Source organism: Myotis myotis, unplaced genomic scaffold (genome assembly GCF_014108235.1).
Source record: "Myotis myotis isolate mMyoMyo1 unplaced genomic scaffold, mMyoMyo1.p scaffold_m19_p_20, whole genome shotgun sequence".
NCBI lineage: Eukaryota > Metazoa > Chordata > Mammalia > Chiroptera > Vespertilionidae > Myotis > Myotis myotis.
Genome location: NW_023416325.1, coordinates 10,424,108 through 10,442,975, shown reverse-complemented (window position 1 = coordinate 10,442,975; position 18,868 = coordinate 10,424,108). Strand labels below are relative to the sequence as shown.

General features: G+C 48.2%; 1 protein-coding gene across 2 annotated transcripts in view; it reads right to left on the bottom strand.

Moving 5' to 3' along the window:
• Nucleotides 1–18,868, bottom strand: part of KIRREL3 (kirre like nephrin family adhesion molecule 3) — a 456,015-nt gene that overhangs the window by 190,531 nt on the left and 246,616 nt on the right. The gene's annotated exons all lie outside the window — the stretch shown is intronic.

Sequence of the window (18,868 nt, the reverse complement as noted above, 5' to 3'; positions counted from 1 at the left end):
GTTGTAAGTAATGAGTGTGGCTGGAGGGGGGATTCAAGGGGATGAGAGGCGAGAGACGAGCTTGCAGAGGTGGTTGGGACATGCCTAACTTCAGGACATGCCTGAGAGGGCTCAGGTTCAGGAATGGAGGCATGAAAGAGCCGTGCCAAAGAAGGAGCTAATGCATTTATACGACGTCATCTCAAACATTTGCTAAGCCCTACTTTGTGCCAGGCAATGAGCTGGTAGTCATTTCTCTCCTGGCTTTCTTGCCAAAGCTAATTTGTACAGTTGCCTTGACTTGGGCCATTTGCATAAAAAAATCTTCTGGATTGGCACAGAGAAGGAATTCACACACACACACACACACACACACACACACACACACACACACATAATATAATTTATCTAGTCCACAGTTATTTAAAAATATGTTTAGTTTTGAACCATTAAACCTTGGAAATAAGGCCACCCCACCCAGTTGGAAGTGCTCGTGTGGGGAATCCACAAGGATACACACCAAAGCCTCTGGGAGTTCCCCCGCCCTTTGGGGCTGCCAGCTCTGGAAACAATATGGGTGGAGGGGAGGTTATAGAATTGTTTATTAGTTCCAAGCAGGATCTACAACTTACCGGGGCATTCTCCTGCGACCATCTCTGACATGCTCACTTCATTGATACATTGATTGATTGGTACATGCCTTAATGCGTTTTTTTTTCTTTTCTTAATTCAGCCTACTTACACTGTTCCTACATGCCAGGCATTGTTTTGGGCATTGGGGATTCAAGGATGAATGCTACAGGGCCTCTATTCCCAAAGTGCTCACAGTCTAGCAAGAGCTGGAAAGTGCGTGGAGAGCGGCAGGCAAGGGGAGCCATGTAGCAATGGTGTGAGTGGTGTGAGCGGGTGTAGAGGTACAGGCAGGCATGCCAGATGCCACTACCACCGGAGAAGCCCCTCCGCCCACCAAACAAGAAAACAATCTAGGGAAAAAAGCAAGGGTTTAATGCCTATAAAAGGTCTCCTGGGCACTATTAAATTGGAGAGAGAAATAATGTTATGTAGGAAAATGTCCAATGGAAGGAGATGCATAACTTCTTTAAAAACCACTCCTGCCTCCGCTAGTCTGTCAATACTGAGACACTGAACTAGTTGGGCTTTGAGGGGGATGCAGCTGGACTTCTCAGCGTCAGCACCAACCATGTAGAGCATCAGTGGGCATTGTCCTCCCACTTGCCCCGTTCTGCTGTCTGGCTGCCTCCTCACCCCGCTCTGGCCATAGCCAGGTTCGCTCAAGCGCGTTCAATAACCTCCCCTTTCCATTCAGAACATGATTGCTGGTGTGCTGTACACGGGAGTATTGATTGGAAATACGTCAATGACTGGAGGACCTACCTCCGTGGAAATGTTAGGGAGGAGGAGGGGAGATAAAACTAAAAAGAGAGTGAGGAAACACCCATGGCCTCCAGTTGGAAACCGCTCAAGTATTTGAAGCTAATGATGTTTTAGTTGCCTTTTTCTTTCCTCCTTTTTTTTTTTTCCTCCCTAGGAGTCCTAAATGTCAATATTGCATTTACCGCTGAACAAGCTAAAATCATAACAAATATAATGAAAAGAGAGAGTAAGCCGCAGCTCTCCTCCGAGAATGATTGGCGTTTTTGAGCCCTCGATTGGTTGGGCCTTTATCTCGGCGGCGTCAGCCCATAATTAAACAATAAAGGAAGGAATTGTCGCTACTTGCTTTGAATATATAGTGCCGGTTTTCTGTGGGAAGGACCGTGTGTGGGTTATAAGCCCTGCTGCTGTCCCAGTTTCCTGTAAGGAAGGAAATGTGTGTATTTTATAAGCTTTGTTCTCGTCTCTGTCAATGCTGAAAGGCTCAGAGGTGACATGACATGGTGGCTGTCAGGAGGAATTTTTGCTTAACATCGAACACTAACTACCCAAATTCTCTAGGCCCCCGAGAGGAGTGGGAGGAAGATGAGGAAGGAGGAGACAGAGCAAGACAATAGTTGACAGGAAGACATTTCTCTACTCCTGATCATGCTCTTGTTGACTGTGTGTAAAGAAGCAGTTAGGGGGGAGGGAGGGAGAGAGAGAGAGAGAGAGAGAATGTATCGAGCGTGAGCTGCCCACCTTCACCAGGTGATACGCTGACCCTCTGTGACCTGCTGGAAATGTCAACAGTCTGTGACTTGCTATTTTAGTGACTGGAAAGAATCTTGGACATAGTGAAGAGAGATGCTTTTCCCATGAGCCAGTAGGTTCTGCCAGTGGCCTCTGAGATTAATACGTGGTATAGGAATTGCTCCATCTAGACTTGGAGGATGAGCTCAACCAGGGCACAGACTCACACATTCCACCTACCATCTCCCCCCAAGGTGAGTGCACACCACAGGCTGGCCCACTCCAGCTCTCCAGGTTCCAGAGACTTTGTCTCTTAGCTTCCGAAGGAGGAGACGCCTCCAGATTGTCTAGCTGCCTGTCTTGTCCCCTAGCTCTGTCCTACCTTGACATTCCCAGGTAGACACGTCTAATTATTCCATCCCAACCCAGCTTGAAGATGGGAAAAGATGTCTTGTTAGCCAGTTCCCCTGGTGGCTTCCATTGCGAGGGTCCAGAGTTTAGTTAGTTTGGCTTCAAGTCTGTGCAAGTAGCTACTAGTCTGCCTGTCATTTTCCTGTGGCTGCCTGGGTCTCAGCAGAGGAAATCCTGGGGCTGACAGGTGAGCACCGAAGGCATAATCTGCGAGTCAGATTTCACCCTGCTGCTCAGGAAACAGGTACCCCTGACAGGCAAGTGAATTAACAGGGGGAGACGCTTGCTGTTAGCAACTGCAAATGGCAAGCAACACCGTAGAAAGCTAGTTAGGGAAACAGGAAGGGGAGCGTGAGCACTGCCTCCTATTTTAGTTTAGATTTAGCTCTCTGCCTCCCTGCTTTTCTCCAGCACGGACCTTCCCTCCCAGAGTCTCTCCTCATCCCTGGAGGAAGCCCGAGAAGGAAGCCTTAGCTGTACTCAACTGGACCTATTTTGGCCTTTTCTGCAGTGCAGACCACATTTAAGATTATCGACGGCCAATGCCTCTATCTATCTATCTATCTATCTATCTATCTATCTATCTATCTATTATTATTTTGTTAATCCTCACCCGAGGATATTTTTTCACTCATTTTTTTTTTGGTGGAGGGAGAGAGTGGAAGAGAGAAGGAAAGACAGAGAGAAACATCAATGTGAGAGATACACATAATTGGCTGCTTCCAGCATGCACCCCCAACCATGGCCCGGGCCGGGGAGGACCCTGCAACCAAGGTACGTGCCCTTGACCGGAATCGAAACTGGGACCCTTTGGTCTGCAGACCAGCACTCTATCCACTGAGCCAAACCGGCCAGGGCTCCATTCATTTATTTGCTGACATCATCTTACACTCCTTCTCTTTACTCTTTACCAGAAACCCACGCCCCAGCAGGGAAGTCTTTCGAAGCCTAAAAACTTAACCATTTCTTTGACGCCAGGGAATGTTTGAGAGACATTGGCTCCATGTAGGTTTTTAATATCGTAAGTCATTGTGTCATGAACAGTTTTAGTGCCATAGACAGGGATGGAAAGATTGCCTACTTCCCCTGCGGATCCTTTGGTGAGGCCCTGATTGGAAACATGTTACCCAGTTCTCATGGGAAGAATGCTCATTTAATGTATTAGGTTTTAGGGTTTCTTAAGGCCTGTGTGTCCTAGGCAACCATCTGTGAGGGTACCTTGGCTTTGAGTTTTTATTCCTGTGAAAACCTTTTCTGGACTCAGATGAATTCTCCAGTTGGCAAGGGAGGAAGGAGCAGGCTTTTCTGACTAATCTCTGAACTGGCGAAGGACAAAGCCTTATAACGTTGTGTCAACACTAAAAGAAGTTTCCATTTGATGTTAAGAAAACCCCACTCTATGACCAGCTGGTGTTGTGAACACAAGCACATCCTCTGGCTAACAGTAATAACAGAGGATTTTCTGGGAAATGCCTGCCCATTTTCTATTAGGTGAGTTTTCCTCCTCTTGTATGTATTCTTCACGCCAATTCTTTGTCAGCTATGTGTGTGGCAAATAACTGGGTTTGTAACTTATTTTTTACTTTCTTTGGGGTGTCTTGATGAAATAAAGTTCCTTACTTGATTAAAGAACACCTATGGTCAGTAAACATAGGAAGGAATGTTCACCCTCTTAAATGAGCAGGGAAAGCATTTCAAGGGCAAATGAGACCCCATGCTCACCCACTGGACTGTTAACATGAAGGTGTTTGACATCATCAAGGAATAGAATGTGCATCGCTGATGGTGTGAGATTGCACAGTCATTTGGAAACAGTTTGGCGTCATCTTGTGAAGGTGAACATTCTGATACCTTATAACCCAGCAATCCCACCCGTAGGAGGGCCACTCATTCACACACACACACACACCAGTAGACATGTATGAGAATGCTCCACCAGCACTATTCATAAGCAGCAACAACCTGGAAGCCATACAAATGTACTCTGATGGAAGAATGGATGAATACATGGTGGTGCGGGCATATAGAGGAATAATAAACTTCAGTCAAAATGAATGAACAATAGCTACATGAAACAATGGATTAGTCTTGGTAATAGAATTTGAGTAAAAAAGGAGGCCCCACTGTAATAAATATTGCATGATACCCTTTGTATAAAGTTAAAATAAATCCAAATCAAAATATTATTTTTTTAAAGAAGCCATGTAGCTATAATAAAACTTTACTTGGAAAAAAGAAAGGAAAAACAAGGCAATGACAAGCATATAATTCAAGAGCATGCTTAGTTACTTTGGGCAGAGAAAGACAGGGATACAACACAAGCTGATGTTAATACTCCAGTTTTTGTTTCTTGGTGATTAAACAGACTCTTATTAGAGTATTAAAAATACTTAAATGTGACCCAAGATGTTTTCAGTGGCATTTCCAAATGAATAGCCGGTCTCTACTCATGCTTCAGACTCTCCTAAAATCTCTCAAACAAGCAGCTTCTGGCCTCAGTGAGCCCTGTACCTCTCACCAAGTGGTCCCAGGCCTGGCATTAACAGCAGCTGGCCTTGGTTAGTACCTTGGCCTTGCCTGGGCACACCCAAGCTCAGCACAAGTAGCAGCCACCTGTCGATAGCTTGTAGCTCATGCCAGATGGCTTCAGGCAGAACACAGGCAGTGGCTGACCTTGGCTTATACCTTCTGGGAAGCTACAGAGCCATTGCACTCAGTGGACAGCTTTAGACCACATCAAAGTACCACCCTACCACTTCCACAAGCAACACACTCAAAAGGCAGGCTCAGCAAGCAACAGAGCCCCACTGAAGTAAGTCCTGTTCTGTGGGGAGGGCCCCTGAACAGGTGATCCTCCATGATGGTTGGTGGTTGTAACCAGTCCTTGCAGCCAATCAGCCTGGGGGGTAAATCCCTCCCATTGACGTGCCAACAGCAATCAAGGCTCAACTCAAACAGGAGGGTGTACACAGCTGACATGAGGGGGAAGAGGGGGCACACATGAAGTGCCCAGCTTGGGTAATTGGGGAAGATGTGCCACTGGACCCTACAGAACATCTACTACATAAGGCCACTCTACAAAGCCCGGGAAATGTAGCAGCTCTACCTAATTCATAGAAACAAACACAAGGAGGTTGCTGAAATGAGCAAAGAAACATGTCCCAAATGAAAGAACAGAACAAAACTCCAGAAAAAGAACTGAACAAAATGGAGACAAGCAATCTATTGGATGCAGAGTTCAAAACACTGATTATAAGGATGCTTAATGAACTCAGTGAGAACTTCAACAGCATAAAAAAGGACATGGAAACCATAAATAAAGAACCACTCTGAAATGAAGGTCATACTAATTTAAATGAAGAATAATTTATAGGGAATCAACAGTAGCGTAGATGAAGCCGAGAATCAAATCAGCCATTTGGAATATATGGAAGAAAAAATATCCAATGAGAACAGCAAAATGAAAACAAATGACAATAGTGTAAGGAGCCTCTGGGACAACTTCAAGCTCACAAACATTCGCATCAGGGGGTGCCAGGAGGAACAGAGAGAGCGCAAGAAATTGAAAACCTATTTGAAAAAATAATGATTGAAAACTTCCCTAATCTAGTGAAGGACATATACATATATGCCCCAGAATTGCAGAGAATCCCAAACAAGAGGAACCCAAATAGTCCCACACCAAGACACATTATAATTAAAATGCAAAAGGTTAAAGACATTGATAATCTTAAAAGCAGCAAGAGAAAAGCATCTAGTTACTTACAAGGAAGCTCCCATAAGACTGTCAGCTGATTTCTCAACAGAAACTGCTGGCCAGAAGGGATGTCAAGAAATATTCAAAATTATGAAAAGCAAGGACTTGCAACCAAGATTACTCTACCAGCAAAGCTATCATTTAGGATCTAAGGACACATAAAGAGCTTCCCAGACAAGAAAAACCAAAGAGTTCATCATTACCTAACCAGTATTATATGAATTGTTGAAGGGTCTTCTATAAGAAGAAGAAAAAAGATAAAAAATATGAATAATAAAATGCTAATAAAACATATCTATCAACAATCGAATCTGAAAAAAAATAAACAAACAGAACAGAAACAGACTCATAAAAACAGAGAACATTTTATTTATTTATTTTATTTTATTTTTATTTTTATTTTTTTAAATATATTTTATTGATTTTTTACAGAGAGGAAGGGAGAGAGATAGAGAGTTGGAAACATCGATGAGAGAGAAACATCGATCACTGCCTCCTGCACATCTCCTACTGGGGATGTGCCCGCAACCCAGGTACATGCCCTTGACCGGAATTGAACCTGGGACCTTTCAGTCCGCAAACCGACGCTCTATCCACTGAGCCAAACCGGTTTCGGCAACAGAGAACATTTTAAAGGTTTCCAGATGGGAGGGGGGTTTGGGGAGACTGGTGAAAAAGATGAAGGGATAAAGAAGTACAAATTGGTTGTTACATAATAGTCATTGGGATGTAAAGTACAGCATAGAGAATATAGTGAGTAATATTTTAATAAGCATGTATCCTGTCAGATGGGTACAAGATTTATTGAGATGATCACTTAGTAAGTTATATAATTTCTAATCACTGGGTTGTAGAGCCAAAAAAAATGTTTAAAAGGGGGAAAAAAACCTCAGAAAAAAACATAAAAATACATAAACACAACAACAAAATCAAAATATCAAATAACCCAATTAAAACAAAAAGTATTAAATAACCCAATTAAAAATTGGCAAAGGACTTTTCTATAAAAATGATATGCAAATGGCTAACAAGCATTTGAACAACATCACTAATTATCAGAGAAATTCAAGTCAAAGCCTCAATGACATATCACATATCACCTCACACTCAATAGGATGGCTACTGCTATCATAGAACCGGAAAATGAAGTATTAGCAAGGATGTGGAGAAATTGGAACCCTGTGCACTGTTGGTGGAAATGTGAAATGGTGCACCCACTATGGAAAACAGTATGGAGGATACTAAAAAAATAAATAAAAAATAGAACTACCACATGATCTAGCAACCCCACTGCTGGGTATATACCCAAAAGATTTAAAAGCAGAGGCTTGAAAAGATATTTGCACACTCATGCCTGTAGCAGCATTATTCACGATAGCCAAGAGGTAGAAGCAACCCAAATGTCCACCAACAGATGACTGGGTAAACTAATCCTATATAATAAAAGGCTAATATGCAAATCGACCAAACTGCAGAACCACCAGTCGCTATGATGTGCACTGACCACCAGGGGGCAGGTGCTCAACACAGGTGCTGCCCTATGGTGGTCATTGTGCTCCCACAGGGGGAGCGCCACTCAGCCAGAAGCCCTGAGTCGGGCTCACAGCTGGTGAGTGCAGCGCTGATGGTGGGAGCCTCTCCTGCCTCTGTGGCAGCACTAAGGATATCTGACTGCCGACTGCAAGAGGATACAGGCCAGGCTGAGGCCCCCCCCCCCCCCAGTGCACGGATTTCATGCACCGGGTCTCCATGTGGTATATGCATACAGTGGGAGCCTGTTCAGCCTTAAAAAGGAAAGGAATTCTGACATGTTATAAATGGATAAACCTGGAGGACATTATGCTAAATGAAATAAGCCAGTCACAAAAGATCAAATACTACATGATTTCACTTATATGAGATACTTAAAGTTGGCAAATTCATAGAAACAGAAAGTAGAATGGTGGTTACCAGGAGTTGCGGGGGTAAGAGAAAGAGGGAGTCATTTAATGAATACGGTTTCAGTTTTGCAAGATGAAAGAGTTCTGGGGACCTGTTTCATGTTTCACAACAATGTGAATGTCCTTAACACGACTGAACTGTGCACTTAGAAATGGTTAAGATGGTAATTTTTATGTTTTTTTAAACTATAATTAAAAAACAACAACAAAATATGTAGAAAGCAAAAATGTGGGAGCCAGACTATAAGTAGTCAGTACATTACTGCCAAATATTCAGGAGGAAAAAAAATCTCTGGTTCAATTTAGCATTTAAAAATAAAAATCACACTGAACTCTCAGAACTCCAACACAACAACCTTCCCTCATCCCCCCGCCTCCCAAAAGATATACATAAATGAAGACACACATAGATTAGGACATAAAATGAAAAGAGCCATTCATGGACAAGAGATGAAAGTGTGTGATGAGCGGTTCTACGCAATTCAATGTGTCTCAGCTCGGGTCACTTATGAAATGGAGTAAGGCCACAGATCAGAACCTCCCAGGGGGCCGTCCTCTGAAGAAAACCTTGGGTCCCCGAGTTATGGAGTCTGGAGAAGGGGACTGGCCAGAGCCTGGAAGCCACTGTCCCTTCTGAGTCTCTCCTTGATCTCTGGGCTGCTCTCTGGGCCATGATTAGGACAGCATTTTTGACTGCAGAAAATGTAAATGCTTGTTGATGGCTTATGAGAGGAGGTACTGAAACTTACTGGGTTTATAGTTGATTTACTACCATCTGATGAATTCACAGGCTGGCTCATCTAAAAGCAGATGACATTCCTCTCTTCATCTTTATTCGACTGGATTGTCTATTTGGCAGTAACAAAGACCTTCTCCCCTGACCTGCATCTGGGTCCTGGGATGACCACGTCATGGCCAGACCTGGAAGAGCTCAGCGCTCGGGACAAGGGAGGACGAGAACCTACACATGGGTATCGTTACAACAGTGCTACCTTTGGGATTCGTGTTTATGTTCTGTTAGGAATCCATCCATCAGTGGGTACGGCAGATGGATGACAAAGATGTCCTCATTTCGCGACCTTTCTCCGGATCCACAGCCTTTGCAATGCGACTTCTGCGTTAGTGTGAATCTAGGTAGGGTTACTTCCTAGTGAGGAAGTCACGTCTGACATGTGAGAGGAAAGAGAAAGAGAGAAAGAAAAAGGAAACAGAGAACTTTCTGACCAGGCGCTGGCCTGGGCTCACCCCTCACTACCATCGAATGCACTTCTGTAAAACCCAGATTCTCCTAGTCCTGCCCCTTCCCTGATCTCACCCCTGTCTGCCCACCTCGTCTCAACTCTTGAAACATGAGGACATCTTTATCTGCCCATCTATGGATGCACAGAGCCGGGGCGGGGCGGGCAGGGAGGAGGCAGCCGGGCAGCCGTGCTCAGGTAGAGCAGAGGGCCGCACTGGGCCAGGTGGGAAGTCGAGGCTGGCAGGCTGCAGCGGCGATGGGAGCTCAGGCGCCATCCCCAAGGAGCTACTTTCGTTTTTCCTTTTCGAAGTTGCCAGGCAGTAAAAGGAAATTGCAGGGATGGGGAAATAATGAGAAAGGCTCTTTGTTTCCCCCCAGTCCGAACTCCTAGCTCATCAAACCTTGGAAACGCGCACTGCAAAGCGCCTGTTCCCATTTTATAGCTTATTTATGGGAATCTATTTAAAGGGAATTGCACTTTTGCGCTGTGTCCCAGCGCGTGTGTCGGAGTTGTGTCTCCCCTGGCTGTGGGGCTGTCTGGACTGGGTGCTCTGGTCTGCCTGTGGCAAGCATCATGCCAACCCTTGCCCTAAGTCATCGGTGTTTCTGGGGTGTCTTTTGTCTGCGTGATTAGACGAATCAGATCTATTATGTTGGAGGTGGGAGGCCTCTCAGGCTCAGAGAGAGGAGGCGTTTCCAAAATCACAAATTAGTGTCGGAGTTAGAGCTACATCAGGCTTCCTGACTTCCGGCCCAGTGTTTTTTTGTTGTTATTTGACTATACCATTGCTCAGAAACCTAAAGGTCATTGGGGTTAGCTTTACCGCCCCCTAAAGTTCTCCCCCAAAGTCTCCAAGTCATGGCAACCCAAATTCTATTGGGCTGGTATAGTTGGCATCAGCCCCTCCATACTTCCCAAGGCTCCATCTATAGGGTGTCCCAAAATTCACACAAGATTTGAATTTTGCGTGAGCATTAACAACAACAACAACAACAAAAAATAAAAGCCTAATTTTACTTGGTTTATTGAATCAGATTCTAATATCTGTTGCCCTTTGATTTCAATCCCTTCAATTTGATAAGCATTATCAAATACCAATTATGGCCCAGGAGCAGGGACAATGAAGACCACGGCTTTGCGTATGTGCCAGCAAAGCCGTGGAGGCCATTTACCCGATGTGCTAGTCTATACATAACCCTATACTATATACTTTATGAATCAATAAAAAATTTACAATTTTTAATTATAAACCTGTGTTTTCTATCAAAATTACTTCTTGCGTGAATTTTGGGACACCCTATACTATGCCCCTTGCCCTACACCATGTCCCTTCGAGCTCAGCAAGCCCCTCTAGAAGCACTGAGGTCCCCTTGCCCCAAGTCCTCTACCAGCCACCCTGAGGGAAGAGCAGGCTGGGGAGTCAGACAGACCAGGGCTCTGGTTGTGGCTCCACTGTGCCAATTCCTCTCTGTAATGGGCATTCCTCCGGATGGCAGGTGTGAAAACAATGGCATAATGTATGACAAAGGGCTGGGCCAAGAAAAAAATGCATTAAAGAAATGTGGGTTCCTTCCTTTCCAGCCCTTCGGTACACACCTGCTGTTCCCTTTACCCAGAATGCCCTTCCCTGCCTTCAGCCCCTGGCACGCTTCTACTCACCCTGCAGGCTGCTGCTCTAGCTCGCCCCCCTCGGGCTCCTTGCAAAGGTCTAGTCACTTCCTCTTCCCGAAGACCCGCATTCCCTGGTGGGTGGCCCTCTGCACTTATTATTGTAATTACAGGCTTGTTTACCCAGAAGATGATGACAGCACTGGAGGGTGGGGCCTTAACCCCATTTCCCTAGGACCGAGGGTATATGGTAGAGAGCACTGGCCTGGGAGCCAGAGAGCCAGGAACTGGCCCCGTGTCTCTGACGTGGGGAAAACTCAACCTCTGGGAACCCGGTTTCTATCTAGAAGGTGAAGACAATGATTCCTCTGGCCAGGGGCCCGCCCACAGTCCCTGACTCAGAGCAGACACTGAATAAACACTGGTTCTCTCCCACCTTTCCTGCGTTCAGTTCCGTGACCGGGACACAGTAGGTGCTCAATGAATGAATGAATACATCCATCGGGATCCTCAATGAGGCCCTGGGTTCTAGAGGTGTGGGCCCATCGGAAGTCAGAAGGTTTGGACCAGGTCAGATTGAATGGAAAACGAACACTGTATTTTTTTTCTCTTTTCCTCCTTCCACTCCAAACCACAGATCCTAAACGTCCCTCCAGCCTTGTTCCCCTGGGGCTCCGCCTCTTCTGTGAGTTCAGAGTGGGTCCCGGGGCAGCAGGCCGTGTGGCTCATGGCTCTGATCACAGTCCTATCGCTTTGTATATTGGACCACGCCCTGCTTGGCCATGATCTTGAGAGGCTCGGGATCTGCTGGGGGCCAGGCAGTGGGGTGGGGGTTGCAGGGAGTGAAGGAAGAAGAGAGTGAAAGAGACAGGAAGGGAGGGCGACGTTGGCTCACAGACAGCGAGCTGGTGCCAAGGAGAGAAGTTGGGGACGCCGGTGAAGTCTGAACAAACGCAGAGTCAAGCACAATAATAATTTGGGCAACATGGCAAATGGCACAGCTGAGGAGGAAATAGCATCGTGAACGTAAAAACTCCTAAATGGAGCGCAGATGGGAGGGAGAAGTGTAATCTTCTGGAAAAGCCTCTAATTGTCTGCCCACACCGATAATTTCAGCGCACGCTCCCTCTCTCCCTCCTGCGCATAATTACACCATCCATCTGTCCATCAGCAGGTTCGTACCGAGCCACGCTGCTGCCACGGTCTCGCCCTCACGGGGAGATGGGGGGCTGGGAAGATTTAAGAAGCCTTCTGACACGTCTCCTGAAGAAAAGACAGGAGAGACAAAGCTCTCTCCCAGGCCTGCGAAGACTCTACTTTCAAAAGTCCTAATCTGTTTAAATGCTATTATGGAGTCAAAAGGAGGCAGGCCACACAGCCCCCGGCCCCCCACCCCCACCCCCACTTTGGCTGTTCTCATCTGCCACGTGTCTTGGTGGGTCAACCCCATGGACATTGGCTGCTGCTGGGAGACACTGGCCATGTGTCCTGCAGGCGGCAGGGGTGAGAACATCTGGTCAGGGCTGCCCCTGGAGTGTGCGTTTCGGTGTCCGATCCAGGGCTCTGCCCCGTGGGGAGAACGAGGGATCCAGGTGGAAGGAGAGAAGGGTCGAAGGCATTGCTCCTACAAGAGCAACATCTTGAATGCAAGGTCTTGTTACCTACCCACGGAAGGTCCCGAACCCACCCCTTAGTGGTTGTAATTAAGGACCACGGGTTATAGTCATGGTCCCTTCAAATCCTCCTCCTCCAGCTGCAGGCCTCATGGGAGCAGTCCACATGGACTTGACGTTTCTAGTCTGGAGAGGGACGCATGCTCCTTGCACTTGTGTCGAGCTGTTCCACGGTCACCAGCCACAGTGGCCTGTATCCCTAACCCTTTCTTGGTAAGAACCAGCGCCGGGCCTCCTGGCAGCAGGGCTGGGCAGCTGTGCGAGGTTCTCACGCTCCCTTGCACGTGCCATGATCTGCCTTCACGAACTTCTCAGCATCCCTGATCCAAGCCGGGGTGCACTAGCCCTCTTGTCAGGATGAGTCCCTCCCCTGGCTGGACCCCGCCCCCGAGGGCACCTGGTGGGTGTCGTTCTCAGAGGGCTGGGACTGGGTCTCAAGAAGCAGCCAGCAGCCCAGAGCCCCGAGGGCCTGCCTGTGAGGTTCACCCCACCATTCAGCACATTAGATTTCTTCTCCTGCAACCCCCTCTCCACCTCACAACGTCCAACATGCCCCAATTTGTGCTGGGCTAAGATCTCCCTGAGATTTTTTTACAGGGACAGCCATTCATCCCAACAATTTCCTCAGCGCTGCTGGGCTAATGAGCTCCATCCCTTTAAACCCATCTCCTGCCTCAGCCCTTCCTAACAGCTCCTTGCTTTGTGTCCCGCCATGGAGACAAAGCCTAGAACGAAGGCCACAGACGCATTTCATTTAGCGAGAACCCACAGCAGCCAGCCCAGCAGCCCATTCATCCCAAAATAGCCCCTGAAAGCCCGGGCATACGTCAGTGTCTGTGCAGAAGCCACGCCGCCTTGTCATGAAAGGGCCATCTGAACGCGGAGCTGCAGTGCAAATATCTCCACGCGTTTCAATCTCTGCCCAACACGGGTCCTGTTCCTCAGAAGCACAGTCCCTTTGCAAGAAAAGGATTGCAGGATGGGACACCCAGCTCCCCCTCCCCATGACAAATTCCTAGATGAGCTGACATCACAGGTGACTTCTCAACATACATCCCGAACTCCACCAAGGCATGCTGAGAGTACGGAGCCCTGGATTCTGGGTCCTGGTGGGAGACCAGTAGGGACTGTGTTTGCTGCTATCGTAGGGCGTCCAGGCGACATGGCAGGGAGGCAGCAGGCATTCGTGCTCTGACCACACGGCTCCCTCTCCTGTGGCTGTGAGCTTGCCACCCACCATCCTGCGGCCCATCGTCCAGAAGTGGAAGACGCTTGCAAAGCCACAGTTTGAGTATTTTTAAAAGTAGCTTCCCTCCTGTCGTGCTTGAGAACTCTGAGCAGCTTAAAGGGGAAGGGAACCAAGGAGCACAGACAACCCCACCCCACCCCACCCCCCATTCACTAGAGGAGAGATGGGAGGGTGGAAGTTGGAGGGGATGCACTGGGGCCCCAGGGGCAGCTCCTGGGAGGAGTCCAGGCCAATCCCAGGCTGGGGAGGAGCCACGCCTTTTCTGGCCTGAACTTCATCTTTTCCACCTATGGGGGAGAGGGAGGCATTTGGTGAAGATGCCGTAGAATAGAGACCCGTGGACTAGCCAGTGGCGGCCAGGCCCTGGGTTCCAGGCCTGCCATCGACTTGTTGTGTGGCCTCGGGCAAGTGCTTTAACATTTGTTAGACTTTAACTTCTTCCTTCATCGCAGGATGATAACATACTTCCCTATTTAACTTAGAAATAAAGCATGGTGGCTGTGAGGGTGGGCTTGGAGCCAAACACACCTAACTCAGGAGCTGGGCTCTGCCTCAAACAAGCTATGCAAACTTAGGGGAAACCTCCAAGGTTTCTATGTCCCATTGCAACCCTCGCCTTTAAAACGGGAGGGCAGTACCTGCCCCAGAGATCTGTTGTGAGAATGAAAAAAGACAATGCGTGTGAAATGCTTAGCATGGGGGCTGTCAGGGGGAAAGTACCGGCTGGTAAGTAGCCACAGGTGTTCTGCAAGCTTGCACCAAAAAACAGACGGAAGAACGCCAAATCTCCTTACAAAGTGCACGGAAATTCGCACACACGACATCATTATGATGATCGCTGCTATCTGTTGCATACGATACACCTTCATGTGAAGTCCCAGTGCGCTGAGCATTACCCATCATTCAGTGCCCAGATGTGCCACCAACAGCTGACATCAGGGGTGCCGGAAAGGAAGATACCCCCCCTGATCCCCCCTCCCACACACACTCTGACCAGCAGCGCCCACAGCTTCCATGGACAACAGCCTCCGTGGATACACTGACTTCTGTTTAGCACAAAGCAGAGCGTAACAACACCCCGTGGCCGCCATGTGGGAAAGACTTGCTCTCTCCAAGGGCTGGCAGCTCCCTGCGCCCTCCTGCCCTGGCACCCACATGGCCCGGCCTGCCCAGCCCCCTCCCGGTGCACACGCTGTGTACACACGCACCCTAGGAAGAGGGTACTCAGCAGAGTGTCCCCATCTCACAGGGAGCACGTCATCCCCTGAGGACGCCTGGAGGGACAGGTGCCACCCGTGCCCCGTGTGTCCCCAGGAGGGAAAAGCCTGCCGCAGGGAACAAGGCCCAGTTCTGTGTTGCTCGTCGAAGGCCGTCCAGCTGCCCTCCTTTATCCCGGCTGGGGCCCCTGGGGGACAGGGGCTGCTTTTCCTCTTGAGAAGCCTCTTTGTGCTCAGGGTGGCAGCAGGATGGTTTATGGTGAGTGAGGACCGAAACGGGGGGGGGGGGGGGGGGCGCTGGGGCGGCACACTCTCCGAGCTGTGAATGCTAGACAGCCAGTGGCGGCCGGTGGGTGGAGGCCCCAGGAGGAGCCGGGAGAGCTGGTCTCATCCCAGCGGTGCCACTTCCTTCCTGTTTACGGGGTCTGGCCTCCTCCACAGGCTGTGCCCTGCACAAGGCCAAGGTTGCTAGTGCATTCTAGAAATCTGCATGTGTGTGTGTGTGTGTGCATGTGTGTGTGTGTAGAGGATAAACATACTGGAGGGTGATAGGTGGCCCCAAAGACATTGCCGCTCTGCCATTGCATGTGGAGGGGCTTCTAGACAAAACCTTAAGGGAGATGCTGCTTTTGCTTTCAGAGGCTTGGAGTGCGCCCTCGTGAGTCCCGCTGCGGTGCTGTGAGACCTGCATCACACAGAGAGGCACATGCTAGTCTCCAGTGCCAGTTGCTGGCCAGAGGGTGAGTCAGCTGGGGCCTCCAGCCCGGGCGAGCCTTCAGCTGACTGCACAGCCCCACGTGAAACCAGACAGAGCAAGTGACCCCCTGGACCGCACCAGCCACGCACACAGAGCCACGAAAGACAGCAAACGGTGGCTTTTGTTTTAGGCTCCTGCATGGTCGGGTGGCTTGTTACCAAGAAAGAGAGAAGAACTAAAACATGTAGATTGATTGTATTCATTTTAATAACTACCTAGTCACTCAGCGATTGTTGTACTGTGATTTTCTAAAACTGTTATTACATTAAAGGGCATTTATGTCATATCTAGTTCCTTGCAGGGACATAGCAAAGGACATCCTGTATATGTCTGTTTGTGCATATGTATGAACATGTAGGTTTAATTCCTAGAAATACAATTCTCATGAAATGGCTCGTGAATTTAAGTTTGCGTAGATATGGCCAAATGGCCCTCCAAAGGGGTCCTACCTCATTTCGCATGCGCGCGCCCAGTGTCTGAACCTGCCTGATTCCCTGTGCCCTTGCCCACAAGGGCATGGGGACATAATCAACTTTTCATCTCTTCTTGTCTGATAGATTAAAAACACGTCAGCCATGTTTGAGTTTGTTTTACTTCAATGATGATTGAAGTGCTTCGTCTTTTGATATGTTTATGAGGTGTTTTTCCTTTTCCCTTTTTCCGTGGGTGTCCTTTGCCCATTTATCTCCTGGCTCATGAGGGCTTTTATTCTTTATTGAATTTTAGGAACTCTTTTCCCTTATTGAATTGTAAGAGCTCTGAGATGACAAATAAAAGAAATTAGCCCTTTATCATTGGTGTTACAAATACCTTTTTCATAGATTATTTTTTAGCATCTGACTTTGTGCATAACTACACACACACACACACACACACACACACACACACACACACTGCATTTTCTCCCTCTCTCTCTCTTTTTAATTTTATTTGCTATCTTCCATTCAGATTTGTTTGGGTATAAGGAGTGAGAAAGAGGTCTTGTTTAATTATTTTCTCCCCAAATATCTAGTCAGTTGCCCAATAGCACTTATTGAATAATTGATCCTTTGAAATAGCCTTTATCAGATACCTCCTCCCCACAGATACATTTGGGTTCATTTCTGTGCTTTCTGCTTTGCTCCCTGATCTCTCTAGTTGAAGCCAACACCTAGGTCTGTTCTCAGGGGTTGAAGCCTGCATCTCCTCTGGGAGGCAGGTGGCTCTTGGAGCCCGGGTCCAGGGTCCTAGCCTCTGTTGCCAGCCCCAGGTGTCATGACTCCACTTCCTTCTACTGTAACCCAATCCGTTCTTCCATAACGTCCTTGCAGGCTTCTGTAGAAAGTCTCCCTCCCCTGCATCATTTCCTCCTGAGAAGAAAGACTCCTTCCAATAACTGCCCTTAAGCCCTTCCTCTTGGTCACAGGGATGAGCTTTTCTGGCTTTCCGAGGGACCCTTCCACCCAGGGCCAACACCTCCCTCTTTTTAAAAAATATGTTTTTATTGATTTCAGAGAGGAAGGGGGAAGGAGAGAGATAGAAACATCAATGATGAGAGAGAATCATTGATTGGCTGCCTCCTGTCTGCCCCACACTGAGGATCAAGCCCGCCACCCGGGCATGTGCCCCAACTGGGAATTGAACTGTGACCTCCTGGTTCATAGGCCTACGCCGGCTGGGCAGCACCTCCCTCTTCTTGCCTCCTCTGGGAAAATAGTTCCCATTTTGTGAGCCATCTGTACTCATTCATTCTTGCCTGTCACTCTCCTGCAATATACACGGGTAGCTGGGTGGAATGAGTGGAGAGTCAACCAGGAGGCTGATGGAACTCCTGCTGATGGGTCAGGGTCAGGGTTAGGGCTAGGAAGTCCATGCCCCTGAATGAGGTGGTGATTTCCATGGGCCCTAGAGGACCCGTGTGCCATTTGATGATCAGGAAACAAGGGTCTCCCTGGTCCACCTCCTTCCACAGGTGAAGAAATGCCTCGCCAAAGAGTCAGGAAATGCCCGCGCTGCCCGGAACTCACCTGCTTGGCAGGTTACGATGTCACAGAGCTAGTAAAGCAGGCACAAGGCGCGCGTGCAGTCAAGCATCGGAGAAGGCCCCGCACGTTTCAGGCCAACAATATTAGAACAACAGCATCTCACTCGCCAAGCGCCTTTAGCCAGAAAAGCACTCCAGCTTAGGAATTCTCTTTGCCTCTTGGAAGACGGGGAAGCAGGTCTGTAATTCCACTGTGAATACACTGTTTTCCTTGTAAAGTGAATGACTGCAGGGAGGACTAGAAACATTGCTTTGTCTCAGGTCTCAGGTCCCGCCCGGGCACAGGAGACCAGGAGTCATCACCAGCCGTAACTACAGCTTCATTAACAAGGCGCAGTCCCCAGGTGGGCTCCCTACGGCCAGGAAGGCGTGTGGATCATGGCCAGGAGGGGCACCAGGAAACTGAAGAGCCTAGAGTGCATGTAGCTGCACACTCCTTGGCTGATGGATCTAGATCCCTGTCCCCCCCCCGCCCACCCCCTTCCTCCAGTGCCTCCCGGGCCCTCAGCTCACCCTCAGCATGACCTCTGCAGAAGTCACCGGCACCTGCTCCCTCTACGATCCAGCCCCCCTTTCTGTCCAGCACACCATTCTCCACTAAGCCAGGCCTAAGACCTTGGGATCAACTACCATCTCTAGCTTTCTTTTTCATTCTCCCCTCCTCATATCCACACTGTCCCTAACTTCACTGTTTCTTCCTTCTCCTTCTTCTTCTTCTTCTTCTTCTTCTTCTTCTTCTTCTTCTTCTTCTTCCTCTTCCTCTTCCTCTTCCTCTTCCTCTTCCTCTTCCTCCTCTCTCTTCTCTTCTTCTTCTTCTTCTTCTCTCTTCTTCTTCTTCTTCTCTGTCCCACTATTACTGCCCTGATCTGTGTTAGCCCCACAGTTT